The following is a 15,993-nucleotide window of genomic DNA, read 5'->3' as shown; positions in this document are numbered from 1 at the left end:
CGTGATGAGACTAAAGGTCGGAAATGTTTGTTATCCCATTTGTCAGTAATGGTTAGAGCGCCACCTAGTGGGACGACTATAATAATGATTGAATGAGATGAATCGTTAGCTGGTGGCTCTAGGCATGAATTCCATCAATGTGACATCAGATCGGACGTGCTGGTTGTAGGTGTTGGGCGTGGCCCGACGTGCCGGGGTGCGAGGGCCCTCATAACGCTGCTTGCAGCTTTAATTATTATTATCATTATTATTATTCAGGCAAAACAAGGGCCTTTTTGAGGGCCTAAACATGCTCAAAAACTCTTGAAATTTTGCACACATGCCAGGTCTGGTGAAAAATTTTGTATTTTAATGGTTTTAAATATGAGCACTGGGAAATGGCTCTAGAGCGCCACCTATGCCTTGTTAAATGCAGCCCTACGAACACATCGTTTGAGCTACATGTATGTAATCTGGCACACATGTGTATCATGCCAAGACGAACAAAAAAGTCTGTGGGCCCATTGTCGCAAACCCAACAGGAAGTCCGCCATTTTGGATTGAAGGTGACATTTTGGCTCTAATTTTGCCATTTCCATGCCTCGAACTTTTTCGAACTCCTCCTTGGGATTTGGTCGTATAAGCTTCATCTTTGGTCAGTGTCAACTACACACCTGGGCCATGTTAAATTGCGGAGCTTTTGAGTTTTCGCGATAGTGTGAGCCCGTGGCGCCACGGCGAATTTCGATGACTCGCCATGAAAATCTTATTGCCTCTCATTCTGTCATACATGGTCCGACCTGGACCAAAGAGCACACATATGATAAGGCTCCCGCCCTGAACATATTTCAACTGCCATATTTGACATGAGGGACAGCGCCACCTAGTGGCAACAGGAAATGTCATGTTTTACACTTTGGAGTACAGTATTGTGATCGATGACATCTGCAGCCTCAAATTTCTCCAGGAAAGCCTTAAGGAGTTGGTCTTGGGTTACAGTGAAAACTGTGAGTTTTCGCGAAAGGGTGTGACCCCAGCAGCATGGCGAATATTGAGGTCTCGCCATTAAGAAACAAATTAGTATAACTCAATGAAATCTAGTCTGATCAGTACCAGACTTTACAGGAATGATGTCAGACCCGCCCTGAACAGAATGGTGTGCCCAATGTCAGGAATAGGTAGAGCGCCACCTAGTGGCACCAGGAAATGCCATGGCTTTCATTTTCTTCTCCTGATTTTCACAGGTTGATCGTGGCCACCTCAAAAGCGGTGAATATCACCATCAGTCCCTCATGATGTTTCAGTGAGAAAATTGTGACTTTAAACTGAACGGCGCACCCTAGTGGCAACGCGGTTCACCATGAACAATAAAGTGGCTTTTGAGGGGCTTGGAAAGTTTAAAAAGTCTTGAAATTGGGCGCACACCTCCAATGTGATGAGCGCTATCATGTTAAGGGATCATTTTCATTAAATGGTGCAAAATGGCTCCACAGCGCCCCTACAAAATTTCAAAACATCAGCCCCTGCTCTGTGTTTTATCTATGAGTCTGGAATCTGGCAAGCTTATGTAAGATATCAAGATGTACAAAAAAGTCTCTTGGAGCAATATCCCAAATCCAACATCAAGTCGGCCATTTTAAAATGAATGTGTAATTTTGGCGACATTTTCCCCTCTTTTCAGGCACCGTTCTGTGACGAACTCCTCCGAGGGATTTCATCAGATTGCCGCGATCTCCTGTGTGTGGAATCTAAAGACCTTTGTGGTGTTAAATTGCGAAGCTTTTTACGTTAAGGGAATCGGGGTCGTCGTGGCGGCACGTGGAGTTTCAATCACTCGCCAAAAAGCAGTAATCTGCTGTCACTCAAAAACACAATGTCCAATCTCTCCCAAAGGTCGCAAGCGTGATGAGACTCGAGCACAGAAATGTTTGTTATGCCATTTGTCAGTAATGCTTAGAGCGCCACCTAGTGGGATGACTATAATAATGGTTGAATGAGATTAAATTTTAGCTGGTGGTTAAATGCATGAATTCCATCAATGTGACATCAGATCGGAATCGCTGGTTTTAGGTGTTGGGCTTGGCTCGACGTGCTGGGGTGCGAGGGCCCTCATATCGCTGCTTGCAGCTTTAATTAGGGCCCGAGCACTGAGAGTGCGAAGGCCCTATTGTATCTGCTCCGTTTCTTATTATTAGGGCCCGAGCACTGAGAGTGCGAAGGCCCTATTGTATCTGCTCCGTTTCTTATTATTATTATTATTATTAGGGCCCGAGCACTGAGAGTGCGAAGGCCCTATTGTATCTGCTCTGTTTCTTATTATTATTATTATTATTATTATTATCATTATTATTAGGGCCCGAGCACTGAGAGTGCGAAGGCCCTATTGTATCTGCTCTGTTTATTATTATTATTATTATTATTATTATTATTATTATTATTATTTTTCATTGAAATGAATTGCCTTTTTGAGAGCTTTAACATGCTCAAAAACTCATGAAATTTTGCACACATGCCAGGTCTGGTGAAAAATTTTGTATTTTAATGGTTTTACATATGAGCACTGGGAAATGGCTCTGTAGCCCCACCTATGCGTTGTTAAATGCAGCCCTACGAACACATCGTTTTAGCTACATGTATGAAATTTGGCACACATGTGTATCATGCCAAGACGAACAAAAAAGTCAATGGGACCATTGACGCAGACCCAACAGGAAGTCCGCCATTTCGAAGTGAAGGTGACATTTTGGCTCCAATTTTGCCATTTCCATGCCTCGAACTTTTTCGAACTCCTCATTGGAATTTCATCGTACAAGCTTCATATTTGGTCAGTGTCAACTACACACCTGGGCCATGTTAAATTGCGGAGCTTTTGAGTTTTCGGGATACGGTGAGGCCGTGGCTCCACGGCGAATTTCGATGACTCGCCATGAAAATCTTATTGCCTCTCGTTCTGTCATACATTGTCCGACCTTGACCAAAGTGGACACATATGATAAGGCTCCACCCTGAACATATTTCAACTGCCATATTTGACATCAGGTACAGCGCCACCTAGTGGGAACAGGAAATGTCATGTTTTACACTTTGGGGTACAGTATTGTAATGGGTGACATCTGCAGCCTCAAATTTCTCCAGGAAAGCCTTAAGGAGTTGGTCTTGGGTTACAGAGAAACTGTGAGTTTTCGCTGAAGGGTGTGACCCCAGCAGCATGGCGAACATTGAGGTCTCGCCATGAAGAAACAAATTAGTGTAACTCAATGAAATCCAATCTGATCAGTACCAGACTTTACAGGGATGATGTCAGACCCGCCCTGAAGAGATTGATATGCCCATTGTTAGGAATACGTAGAGCGCCACCTAGTGGCAACAGGAAATGTCATGTCTTTCATTTTGTTGTACTGATTTTCACAGGTTCATCGTGGCCACCTCAAAAGCGGTGAGTATCACCATCAGTCCTTCATGATGCTTCTGTGCGAAAATTGTGACTTTAAACTCAACGGCGCACCCTGGTGGCAACGCTGTTCACCATGAAAGACGAAGTGGCTTTTATGGGCTTGGAAATTTTAAAAGTCTTGGAATTTGGCCCAAACCTCCAATGTGATGAGCGCTTTGTTGTTATGTGATCATTTTCCTTGAATAGTGCAAAATGGCTCCACAGCGCCCCCTACAAAATTTCAAAACATCAGCCCCTGCTCTGTGTTTTATTTATAAGTCTGAAACCTGGTAAGCTTATGGAGGATATCAAGATGTACAAAAAGTCTCTTGGAGCAATATCCCAAATCCAACAGGAAGTCAGCCATTTTAAAATTAATGTGTAATTTTAGCCACTTTTTCGCCTCTTTTCAGGCCTCATACTTTGACGAACTCCTCCAAGGGATTTCATCAGATTAACCCGATCTCCTGTGTGTGGAATCTAAAGACCTTTGTGATGTTAAATTGCGAAGCTTTTTATGTTCAGGGAAACGGGGTGGTCATGGCGGCATGTGGAGTTTCAATCCCTCGCCAAAAAGCAGTAATCTGCTGTCACTCAAAAACACAATGTCCAATCTCTCCCAAAGGTCGCAGGCGTAATGAGACTCAAGGTCGGAAATGTTTGTTATCCCATTTGTCAGTAATGGTTAGAGCGCCACCTAGTGGGACGACTATAATAATGATTGAATGAGATGAATCGTTAGCTGGTGGTTCTAGGCATGAATTCCATCAATGTGACATCAAATCGGACGTGCTGGTTATAGGTGTTGGGCGTGGCCCGACGTGCCGGGGTGCGAGGGCCCTCATAACGCTGCTTGCAGCTTTAATTATTAGGGCCCGAGCACAAAAGTGCGAAGGCCCTATTGTATCTGCTCTGTTTCTTCTTCTTATTATTATTATTATTATTATTATTATTATTATTATTATTATTATTATTATTATTATTATTTCGGCAAATGAATCGGCCTTTTGAGGGCCTAAACATGCTTGAAAACTCATGAAATTTTGCAGACGCGTCAGGTCTGGTGAAAATTTACGTATTTTAATGTCCGTGAGACATGTCCAGGGAAAATTGGCTCAGTAGCGCCACCTAGAAAAATGAGAAACGCGAGCCCCGAGATGGGTATGACCTACATGTATAAAACTCGAACACATATCTAACGTTCGGAGACGCACAAAAAAAGTCTATTATGGCCAAGTCCTAAACCCAACAGGAAGTCCGCCATTTGGAAGTGAAGGTGACATTTTGGCTCTAATTTTGCCATTTCCATGCCTCGAACTTTTGCGAACTCCTCATTGGAATTTCATCGTTACAAGCTTCATATTTGGTCAGTGTCAACTACACACCTGGGCCATGTTAAATTGCGGAGCTTTTGAGTTTTCGGGTTACTGTGAGGCCGTGGCGCCACGGCGAATTTCGATGACTCGCCATGAAAATCTTATTGCCTCTCGTTCTGTCATACATTGTCCGACCTTGACCAAAGTGGACACATATGATAAGGCTCCACCCCTGAACATATTTCAACTGCCATATTTGACATCAGGGACAGCGCCACCTAGTGGGAACAGGAAATGTCATGTTTTACACTTTGGGGTACAGTATTGTAATGGGTGACATCTGCAGCCTCAAATTTCTCCAGGAAAGCCTTAAGGAGTTGGTCTTGGGTTACAGAGAAAACTGTGAGTTTTCGCTGAAGGGTGTGACCCCAGCAGCATGGCGAACATTGAGGTCTCGCCATGAAGAAACAAATTAGTGTAACTCAATGAAATCCAATCTGATCAGTACCAGATTTTACAGGGATGATGTCAGACCCGCCCTGAACAGATTGATATGCCCATTGTCAGGAATACGTAGAGCGCCACCTAGTGGCACCAGGAAATGTCATGTCTTTCATTTTGTTGTACTGATTTTCACAGGTTCATCGTGGCCACCTCAAAAGCAGTGAATATCACCATCAGTCCCTCTTGATGCTTCAGTGAGAAAATTGTGACTATAAACTGAACGGCGCACCCTGGTGGCAACGCAGTTCACCATGAAAGATGAAGTGGCTTTTGAGGGGCTTGGAAAGTTTAAAAAGTCTTGAAATTTGGCGCACACCTCTAATGTGATGAGGGATTTCTTTTTATATGTTCATTTTCCTTGAACAGCGCAAAATGGCTCCACAGCGCCCCCTACAAAATTTCAAAACAACAGCCCCTGCTCTGTGTTTTATGTATGAGTTTGAAACCTGGCAAGCTTATTGGAGATATCAAGATGTACAAAAAAGTCTCTTGGAGCAATATCCCAAATCCAACAGGAAGTCAGCCATTTTAAAATTAATGTGTAAATTTGGCGACATTTTCCCCTCTTTTCAGGCCTCATACTTTGACGAACTCCTCCAAGGGATTTCATTAGATTTACGCGATCTCCTGTGTGTGGAATCTAAAGACCTTTGTGATGTTAAATTGCGAAGCTTTTACGTTCAGGGAAACGGGGGTGGTCATGGCGGCACGTGGAGTTTCAATCACTCGCCAAAAGCAGTAACCTGCTGTCGCTCAAAAACACAATGTCCAATCTCTCCCAAAGGTCGCAGGCGCGTGAGACTCGAGCTCGGAAATGTTTGTTATGCCATTTGTCAGTAATGGTTAGAGCGCCACCTAGTGGGACGACTATAATAATGGTTGAATGAGATGAAATTTTAGCTGGTGGTTAAATGCATGAATTCCATCAATGTGACATCAGATCGGAAGCGCTGGTTTTAGGTGTTGGGCTTGGCTCGGCGCGCGGAGGTGCGAGGGCCCTCATATCGCTGCTTGCAGCTTTAATTAGGGCCCGAGCACAAAAGTGCGAAGGCCCTATTGTATCTGCTCTGTTTCTTATTATTATTATTATTATTATTATTATTATTATTATTATTATTATTATTATTATTATTATTTCGCAAATGAATCGGCTTTTGAGGGCCTAAACATGCTCAAAAACTCATGAAATTTTGCACACGCGTCAGGTCTGGTGAAAATTTACGTATTTTTTAATGTCCGTAGACATGTCCAGGGAAAATTGGCTCAGTAGCGCCACCTAGAAAAATGAGAAACGCGAGCCCCCGAGATGGGTATGACCTACATGTATAAAACTCGGAACACATATCTAACGTTCGGAGACGCACAAAAAAGTCTATTATGGCCATGTCCTAAACCCAACAGGAAGTCCGCCATTTGGAAGTGAAGGTGACATTTTGGCTCTAATTTTGCCATTTCCATGCCTCGAACTTTTTCGAACTCCTCATTGGAATTTCATCGTACAAGCTTCATATTTGGTCAGTGTCAACTACACACCTGGGCCATGTTAAATTGCGGAGCTTTTGAGTTTTCGGGATACGGTGACGCCATGGTGCCTGTGGCGAATTCGATGACTCGCCATGAAAATCTTATTGCCTCTCGTTCTGTCATACATTGTCCGACCTTGACCAAAGTGGACACATATGATAAGGCTCCACCCCTGAACATATTTCAACTGCCATATTTGACATCAGGGACAGCGCCACCTAGTGGGAACAGGAAATGTCATGTTTTACACTTTGGGGTACAGTATTGTAATGGGTGACATCTGCAGCCTCAAATTTCTCCAGGAAAGCCTTAAGGAGTTGGTCTTGGGTTACAGAGAAAACTGTGAGTTTTCGCTGAAGGGTGTGACCCCAGCAGCATGGCGAACATTGAGGTCTCGCCATGAAGAAACAAATTAGTGTAACTCAATGAAATCCCATGTGATCAGTACCAGATTTTACAGGGATGATGTCAGACCCGCCCTGAACAGAATGATATGCCCATTGTCAGGAATACGTAGAGCGCCACCTAGTGGCACCAGGAAATGTCATGTCTTTCATTTTGTTGTACTGATTTTCACAGGTTCATCGTGGCCACCTCAAAAGCGGTGAATATCACCATCAGTCCCTCTTGATGCTTCAGTGAGAAAATTGTGACTATAAACTGAACGGCGCACCCTGGTGGCAACGCAGTTCACCATGAAAGATGAAGTGGCTTTTGAGGGGCTTGAAAAGTTTAAAAGTCTTGAAATTTGGCGCACACCTCTAATGTGATGAGGATTTCTTTTATATGTTCATTTTCCTTGAACAGCGCAAAATGGCTCCACAGCGCCCCTACAAAATTTCAAAACAACAGCCCCTGCTCTGTGTTTTATGTATGAGTTTGAAACCTGGCAAGCTTATTGGAGATATCAAGATGTACAAAAAAGTCTCTTGGAGCAATATCCCAAATCCAACAGGAAGTCAGCCATTTTAAAATTAATGTGTAAATTTGGCGACATTTTCCCCTCTTTTCAGGCCTCATACTTTGACGAACTCCTCCCAGGGATTTCATTAGATTTACGCGATCTCCTGTGTGTGGAATCTAAAGACCTTTGTGATGTTAAATTGCGAAGCTTTTTACGTTCAGGGAAACGGGGTGGTCATGGCGGCACGTGGAGTTTCAATTACTCGCCAAAAAGCAGTAACCTGCTGTCGCTCAAAAACACAATGTCCAATCTCTCCCAAAGGTCGCAGGCGTGATGAGACTCAAGGTCGGAAATGTTTGTTATGCCATTTGTCAGTAATGGTTAGAGCGCCACCTAGTGGGACGACTATAATAATGGTTGAATGAGATGAAATTTTAGCTGGTGGTTAAATGCATGAATTCCATCAATGTGACATCAGATCGGAAGCGCTGGTTTTAGGTGTTGGGCTTGGCTCGACGCGCGCCGAGTGCGAGGGCCCTCATATCGCTGCTTGCAGCTTTAATTAGGGCCCGAGCACAAAAGTCGAAGGCCCTATTGTATCTGCTCTGTTTCTTATTATTATTATTATTATTATTATTATTATTATTATTATTATTATTATTATTATTATTATTATTTCGGCAAATGAATCGGCCTTTTGAGGGCCTAAACATGCTCGAAAACTCATGAAATTTTGCACACGCGTCAGGTCTGGTGAAAATTTACGTATTTTAATGTCCGTGAGACATGTCCAGGAAAAATTGGCTCAGTAGCGCCACCTAGAAAAATGAGAAACGCGAGCCCCGAGATGGGTATGACCTACATGTATAAAACTCGGAACACATATCTAACGTTCGAGAGGCACATAAAAGTCTATTATGGCCATGTCCTAAACCCAACAGGAAGTCCGCCATTTGGAAGTGAAGGTGACATTTGGCTCTAATTTTGCCATTTCCATGCCTCGAACTTTTGCGAACTCCTCATTGGAATTTCATCGTTACAAGCTTCATATTTGGTCAGTGTCAACTACACACCTGGGCCATGTTAAATTGCGGAGCTTTTGAGTTTTCGGGTTACTGTGAGGCCGTGGCGCCACGGCGAATTCGATGACTCGCCATGAAAATCTTATTGCCTCTCGTTCTGTCATACATTGTCCGACCTTGACCAAAGTGGACACATATGATAAGGCTCCACCCCTGAACATATTTCAACTGCCATATTTGACATCAGGGACAGCGCCACCTAGTGGGAACAGGAAATGTCATGTTTTACACTTTGGGGTATAGTATTGTAATGGGTGATATCTGCAGCCTCAAATTTCTCCAGGAAAGCCTTAAGGAGTTGGTCTTGGGTTACAGAGAAAACTGTGAGTTTTCGCTGAAGGGTGTGACCCCAGCAGCATGGCGAACATTGAGGTCTCGCCATGAAGAAACAAATTAGTGTAACTCAATGAAATCCAATCTGATCAGTACCAGATTTTACCGGGATGATGTCAGACCCGCCCTGAACAGATTGATATGCCCATTGTCAGGAATACGTAGAGCGCCACCTAGTGGCACCAGGAAATGTCATGTCTTTCATTTTGTTGTACTGATTTTCACAGGTTCATCGTGGCCACCTCAAAAGCGGTGAATATCACCATCAGTCCCTCTTGATGCTTCAGTGAGAAAATTGTGACTATAAACTGAACGGCGCACCCTGGTGGCAACGCAGTTCACCATGAAAGATGAAGTGGCTTTTGAGGGGCTTGAAAAGTTTAAAAAGTCTTGAAATTTGGCGCACACCTCTAATGTGATGAGGATTTCTTTTATATGTTCATTTTCCTTGAACAGCGCAAAATGGCTCCACAGCGCCCCCCTACAAAATTTCAAAACAACAGCCCCTGCTCTGTGTTTTATGTATGAGTTTGAAACCTGGCAAGCTTATTGGAGATATCAAGATGTACAAAAAAGTCTCTTGGAGCAATATCCCAAATCCAACAGGAAGTCAGCCATTTTAAAATTAATGTGTAAATTTGGCGACATTTTCCCCTCTTTCAGGCCTCATACTTTGACGAACTCCTCCAAGGGATTTCATTAGATTTACGCGATCTCCTGTGTGTGGAATCTAAAGACCTTTGTGATGTTAAATTGCGAAGCTTTTACGTTCAGGGAAACGGGGTGGTCATGGCGGCACGTGGAGTTTCAATCACTCGCCAAAAGCAGTAACCTGCTGTCGCTCAAAAACACAATGTCCAATCTCTCCCAAAGGTCGCAGGCGTGATGAGACTCGAGCTCGGAAATGTTTGTTATGCCATTTGTCAGTAATGGTTAGAGCGCCACCTAGTGGGACGACTATAATAATGGTTGAATGAGATGAAATTTTAGCTGGTGGTTAAATGCATGAATTCCATCAATGTGACATCAGATCGGAAGCGCTGGTTTTAGGTGTTGGGCTTGGCTCGACGCGCCAAAAGTGCGAGGGCCCTCATATCGCTGCTTGCAGCTTTAATTATTATTATTATTATTTCGGCAAATGAATCGGCCTTTTGAGGGCCTAAACATGCTTGAAAACTCATGAAATTTTGCAGACGCGTCAGGTCTGGTGAAAATTTACGTATTTTAATGTCCGTAGACATGTCCAGGGAAAATTGGCTCAGTAGCGCCACCTAGAAAAATGAGAAACGCGAGCCCCGAGATGGGTATGACCTACATGTATAAAACTCGGAACACATATCTAACGTTCGGAGACGCACATAAAAGTCTATTATGGCCATGTCCTAAACCCAACAGGAAGTCCGCCATTTGGAAGTGAAGGTGACATTTTGGCTCTAATTTTGCCATTTCCATGCCTCGAACTTTTGCGAACTCCTCATTGGAATTTCATCGTACAAGCTTCATATTTGGTCAGTGTCAACTACACACCTGGGCCATGTTAAATTGCGGAGCTTTTGAGTTTTCGGGTTACTGTGAGGTCGTGGCGCCACGGGCGAATTTCGATGACTCGCCATGAAAATCTTATTGCCTCTCGTTCTGTCATACATTGTCCGACCTTGACCAAAGTGGACACATATGATAAGGCTCCACCCTGAACATATTTCAACTGCCATATTTGACATCAGGGACAGCGCCACCTAGTGGGAACAGGAAATGTCATGTTTTACACTTTGGGGTACAGTATTGTAATGGGTGACATCTGCAGCCTCAAATTTCTCCAGGAAAGCCTTAAGGAGTTGGTCTTGGGTTACAGAGAAAACTGTGAGTTTTCGCAGAAGGGTGTGACCCCAGCAGCATGGCGAACATTGAGGTCTCGCCATGAAGAAACAAATTAGTGTAACTCAATGAAATCCAATCTGATCAGTACCAGATTTTACAGGGATGATGTCAGACCCGCCCTGAACAGATTGATATGCCCATTGTCAGGAATACGTAGAGCGCCACCTAGTGGCACCAGGAAATGTCATGTCTTTCATTTTGTTGTACTGATTTTCACAGGTTCATCGTGGCCACCTCAAAAGCGGTGAATATCACCATCAGTCCCTCTTGATGCTTCAGTGAGAAAATTGTGACTATAAACTGAACGGCGCACCCTGGTGGCAACGCAGTTCACCATGAAAGATGAAGTGGCTTTTGAGGGGCTTGAAAAGTTTAAAAGTCTTGAAATTTGGCGCACAGCTCTAATGTGATGAGGATTTCTTTTTATGTTCATTTTCCTTGAACAGCGCAAAATGGCTCCACAGCGCCCCCTACAAAATTTCAAAACAACAGCCCCTGCTCTGTGTTTTATGTATGAGTTTGAAACCTGGCAAGCTTATTGGAGATATCAAGATGTACAAAAAGTCTCTTGGAGCAATATCCCAAATCCAACAGGAAGTCAGCCATTTTAAAATTAATGTGTAAATTTGGCGACATTTTCCCCTCTTTTCAGGCCTCATACTTTGACGAACTCCTCCAAGGGATTTCATTAGATTTACGCGATCTCCTGTGTGTGTGGAATCTAAAGACCTTTGTGATGTTAAATTGCGAAGCTTTTACGTTCAGGGAAACGGGTGGTCATGGCGGCAGGTGGAGTTTCAATCACTCGCCAAAAAGCAGTAACCTGCTGTCGCTCAAAAACACAATGTCCAATCTCTCCCAAAGGTCGCAGGCGTGATGAGACTCGAGCTCGGAAATGTTTGTTATGCCATTTGTCAGTAATGGTTAGAGCGCCACCTAGTGGGACGACTATAATAATGGTTGAATGAGATGAAATTTTAGCTGGTGGTTAAATGCATGAATTCCATCAATGTGACATCAGATCGGAAGCACTGGTTTTAGGTGTTGGGCTTGGCTCGACGCTACCGGGGTGCGAGGGCCCTCATATCGCTGCTTGCAGCTTTAATTATTATTATTATTATTCAGGCAAAAGAAGGGCCTTTTTGAGGGCTTTAACATGCTCGAAAACTCTTGGAATTTTTCACACATGCCAGGTCTGGTGAAAAATTTTGTATTTTAATGGTTTTACATATGAGCACTGGGAAATGGCGCTGTAGCGCCACCTATGCCTTGTTAAATGCAGCCCTACGAACACATCCTTTTAGCTACATGTATGAAATTTGGCACACATGTGTATCATGCCAAGACGAACAAAAAAGTCAATGGGACCATTGACGCAAACCCAACAGGAAGTCCGCCATTTGGAAGTGAAGGTGACATTTTGGCTCTAATTTTGCCATTTCCATGCCTCGAACTTTTGCGAACTCCTCATTGGAATTTCATCGTACAAGCTTCATATTTGGTCAGTGTCAACTACACACCTGGGCCATGTTAAATTGCGGAGCTTTTGAGTTTTCAGGATACGGTGAGGCCGTGGCGCCACGGCGAATTTCGATGACTCGCCATGAAAATCTTATTGCCTCTCGGTCTGTCATACATTGTCCGACCTTGACCAAAGTGGACACATATGATAAGGCTCCACCCCTGAACATATTTCAACTGCCATATTTGACATCAGGTACAGCGCCACCTAGTGGGAACAGGAAATGTCATGTTTTACACTTTGGGGTACAGTATTGTAATGGGTGACATCTGCAGCCTCAAATTTCTCCAGGAAAGCCTTAAGGAGTTGGTCTTGGGTTACAGAGAAAACTGTGAGTTTTCGCAAAAGGGTGTGACCCCTGCAGCATGGCGAACTTTGATGTCTCGCCATTAAGAAACAAATGAGTATAACTCAATGAAATCTAGTTTGATCAGTACCAGACTTTACAGGGATGATGTCAGACCCGCCCTGAACAGAATGATGTGCCCATTGTCAGGAATAGGTAGAGCGCCACCTAGTGGCACCAGGAAATGCCATGGCTTTCATTTTCTTCTACTGATTTTCACAGGTTCATCATGGCCACCTCAAAAGCGGTGAATATCACCATCAGTCCCTCATGATGCTTCAGTGAACAAATTGTGACTTTAAACTGAACGGCGCACCCTAGTGGCAACGCGGTTCACCATGAACAATAAAGTGGCTTTTGAGGGGCTTGGAAAGTTTAAAAAGTCTTGAAATTGGGCGCACACCTCCAATGTGATGAGCGCTATCTTGTTACGGGATCATTTTCATGAAATGGCGCAAAATGGCTCCACAGCGCCCCCTACAAAATTTCAAAACATCAGCCCCTGCTCTGTGTTTTATCTATGAGTCTGAAATCTGGCAAGCTTATGTAAGATATCAAGATGTACAAAAAAGTCTCTTGGAGCAATATCCCAAATCCAACAGGAAGTCAGCCATTTTAAAATGAATGTGTAATTTTGGCGACATTTTCCCCTCTTTTCAGGCACCGTTCTGTGACGAACTCCTCCGAGGGATTTCATCAGATTTACACGATCTCCTGTGTGTGGAATCTAAAGACCTTTGTGATGTTAAATTGCGAAACTTTTTACGTTCAGGGAAACGGGGTGGTCGTGGCGGCACGTGGAGTTTCAATCACTCGCCAAAAAGCAGTAATCTGCTGTCACTCAAAAATACAATGTCCAATCTCTCCCAAAGGTCACAAGCGTGATGAGACTCGAGCTCGGAAATGTTTGTTATGCCATTTGTCAGTAATGGTTAGAGCACCACCTAGTGGGACGACTATAATCATGATTGAATGAGATGAAATTTTAGCTGGTGGTTAAATGCATGAATTCCATCAATGTGACATCAGATCGTAAGTGCTGGTTTTAGGTGTTGGGCTTGGCTCGACGTGCTGGGGTGCGAGGGCCCTCATATCGCTGCTTGCAGCTTTAATTATTATCATTATTATTATTACGGCAAATGAATCGGCCTTTTGAGGGCCTAAACATGCTCAAAAACTCATGAAATTTTGCACACGCGTCAGGTCTGGTGAAAAATTACGTATTTTAATGTCCGTAGACATGTCCAGGGAAAATTGGCTCAGTAGCGCCACCTAGAAAAATGAAAAACGCGAGCCCCCGAGATGGGTATGACCTACATGTATAAAACTCGGAACACATATCTAACGTTAGGAGACGCACAAAAAAGTCTATTATGGCCATGTCCTAAACCCAACAGGAAGTCCGCCATTTGGAAGTGAAGGTGACATTTTGGCTCTAATTTTGCCATTTCCATGCCTCTATCTTTTGCGAACTCCTCCTTGGGATTTGATTGCATAAGCTTCATATTTGGTCAGTGTCAACTACACACCTGGGCCATGTTAAATTGCGGAGCTTTTGAGTTTTCGGGTTACGGTGAGGCCGTGGCGCCATGGCGAATTTCGATGACTCGCCATGAAAATATTATTGCCTCTCATTCCCTCATACATGGTCCGACGTGGACCACAGAGCACACATATGATAAGGCTCCACCCCTGAACATATTTCAACTGCCATATTTGACACCAGGGACAGCGCCACCTAGTGGGAACAGGAAATGTCATGTTTTACACTTTGGTGTACAGTATTGTTATGGTTGACATCTGCAGCCTCAAATTTCTCCAGGAAAGCCTTGAGCAGTTGGTCTTGGTTTGTAGTGAAATTTGTGACTTTTCGCAAAAGGGTGTGACCCCAGCAGCATGGCGAACATTGATATCTCGCCATGAAGAAACAAATTAGTATAACTCAATGAAATTCAGTCTGATCAGTACCAGACTTTACAGGCATGATGTTAGACCCGCCCTGAACAGATTGATCTGCCCATTGTCAAGAATACGAAGAGCGCCACCTAGTGGCAACAGGAAATGTCAGGTCTTTCACTTTGTTGTACTGATTTTCACGGGTCCATCGTGGCCACCTGAAGAGCGGTGAATGTCACCATCAGTCCCTCGTGATGCTTCAGTGAGAAAATTGTGACTTTAAATTGAACGGCGCACCCTGGTGGCAAGGCAGTTCACCATGAAAAATGAAGTGGCTTTTGAGGGGCTTGGAAAGTTTAAAATGTCGTGAATTTTGGCACACACCTCCAATGTGATGAACGCTTTCTTGTTATGTGATCACTTTCCTTGAATAGTGCAAAATGGCTCCACAGCGCCCCCTACAAAATTTCAAAACAACAGCCCCTGCTCTGTGTGTTATCTATGAGTCTGAAACCTGGTAAGCTTATAGGAGATATCAAGATGTACAAAAAAGTCTCTTGGAGCAATATCTCAAATCCAACAGGAAGTCAGCCATTTTAAAATTAATGTGAAATTTTGGCGCCATTTTCCCCTCTTTTCAGGCACCGTTCCTTTGACGAACTCCTCCAAGGGATTTCATTAGATTAACGCGATCTCCAGGGTGTGGAATCTAAATACCTTTGTGATGTTAAATTGCGAAGCTTTTTACGTTCAGGGAAACGGGGTGGTCATGGCGGCACGTGGAGATTCAATCACTCGCCAAAAAGCAGTAATCTGCTGTCACTCAAAAACACAATGTCCAATCTCTCCCAAACGTCGCAGGCGTGATGAGACTCGACCTCGGAAATGTTTGTTATGCCATTTGTCAGTAACGGTTAGAGCGCCACCTGGTGGGACGACTATAATTATAATTAAATGAGATGAAATGTTAGCTGGTGATTAAATGCATGAATTCCAATGTGACATCAGATCGGACGTGCTGGTTTCAGGTGTAAGGCGTGGCTCGACGCGCCAGGGGTGCGAGGGCCCTCATAACGCTGCTTGCAGCTTTAATTTTTATTGTTTTTGGAAAACTAAACTGTCGATTATAGTTATTATGACAGTGAGTCATCTTACACTTGTCTTATGCCATCCAATAGACAGATCAGTTACACAGCTGTGTGGCTGTCTGAGCTGAGAGCAAAGCACATGCTTTTGGGGGTTTGGTTGTAAAGTGCACTGATTAAAAAAAAAACAT

The 15,993-nt window shown here is 43.7% G+C and overlaps 1 protein-coding gene across 1 annotated transcript in view; it reads left to right on the top strand.

The window, feature by feature from the left end:
• Positions 1–15,993, top strand: part of gabbr1b (gamma-aminobutyric acid (GABA) B receptor, 1b) — a 123,721-nt gene that overhangs the window by 38,721 nt on the left and 69,007 nt on the right. The gene's annotated exons all lie outside the window — the stretch shown is intronic.

Source organism: Oreochromis aureus, linkage group 22 (assembly GCF_013358895.1).
Source record: "Oreochromis aureus strain Israel breed Guangdong linkage group 22, ZZ_aureus, whole genome shotgun sequence".
Taxonomy (NCBI): domain Eukaryota; kingdom Metazoa; phylum Chordata; class Actinopteri; order Cichliformes; family Cichlidae; genus Oreochromis; species Oreochromis aureus.
This window is presented reverse-complemented; position numbering and strand designations above follow the sequence as displayed.